Raw genomic sequence first — 1,237 nt, 5'->3', positions numbered from 1 at the left:
GACGCTCTAGGGTCAAGGAATGTCTCGACGGTTAAGAACAGCGCATGACTATTTTAGAGGGTCTTTACACCCATTAATCTTCATGGCTATCATTTGCCGGGGACATAAATTATGGGCCAACCACATGCGCAAGGTACATAGGAGGCCAACTTCTGCTCCCATGACTCCCAAGGTGTTGATAGGATGGGGTGACATATGCGTGACACCCAGGCAGGCGTGCCCTTGGCCGAAAGGCTTCGGGCACAACTTGTGTTCAAAAACTTTATGATTCATGGGATTCTGAATGTCACATCAAGTATCGCATTTTGCTGCTTTCTTTATCGATGTGAGAGCCGAGATATCTATTGCCGAGAGTCATTTGATTCTTGAACGAAGGCAATGTTGAGCAGACGATAGAGACGAACGAGCATTTGCCTGAAATCCCTCCCATCCGCGTTACGAAAATGAGGGGCGCGGAGCCACAAATTTCCCCAAATATCTTTCAAACACGTTCACTGGTCAATATGCAAGGTGCAGGTTTCGATAATGATTCTTCAGCATGTTCACATATGGAAACTTTGTTACGACATCTCCTTCCTTTAAACGACATTGTAGTGATCTATCCCAATCACGATGAAATTTCAAATATCACTCGGGCCTGTCGGCCAAGGCTATAGACTCGTTGAATACATTAGTGTAGCGCGTGTGCGGCCCAGAACAACTAAGGGTATCACAGACCTGTTATTGCCTCCAACTTCCTTGGCCTAGAAGGCCATAGTCCCTCTAAGAAGCTGGCCGCGGAGGTGTACCTCCACATAGCTAGTTAGCAGACCGAGGTCTCGTTCGTTAGCTGAATTAACCAAACAAATCGCTCCCCCAACTAAGAATAGCGATCCACCGCCACCCATAGAATCAAGAAAGAGCCCGCGTCGACCTTTTATAAAAATAAATACATTCCCTTTCAGAAGTCGGGGTCTGTTGCACGTATTAGCTCTAGAATTACTACGGTTATCTTTGTAGTAGATACCATCAAACAAACTATTACTGATTTAATGAGCCATTCGCAGTTTCACAGTCCGAATTAGTTCATACTTATACATACATTGTTTAATCTTTGAGACAAGCATATGAATACTAGCAGGATCAACCAGGTAGCTGATATGAGTATTTTACTCCTATAACTAAGGTCATTTATACTCGGTTTTTGTCAGGTTTATTATGAATTACATTCATTATTTGGTGTTTTATGTGCTTGATA

The 1,237-nt window shown here is 43.5% G+C and overlaps 1 non-coding gene across 1 annotated transcript; it reads right to left on the bottom strand.

Annotated features, from left to right (window-relative positions):
• Positions 1-200: 200 nt before the first annotated feature.
• LOC126679669 (5.8S ribosomal RNA) lies at positions 201-356 on the bottom strand. The gene has a single exon (XR_007640956.1). It is a non-coding gene; the product is annotated as a 5.8S ribosomal RNA (ribosomal RNA).
• Positions 357-1,237: the final 881 nt, after the last annotated feature.

This window comes from Mercurialis annua, linkage group LG4 (assembly GCF_937616625.2).
Source record: "Mercurialis annua linkage group LG4, ddMerAnnu1.2, whole genome shotgun sequence".
NCBI lineage: Eukaryota > Viridiplantae > Streptophyta > Magnoliopsida > Malpighiales > Euphorbiaceae > Mercurialis > Mercurialis annua.
The sequence above is the reverse complement of the archived record's forward strand: the minus strand, read 5'-3'. Positions and strand labels throughout refer to the sequence as shown.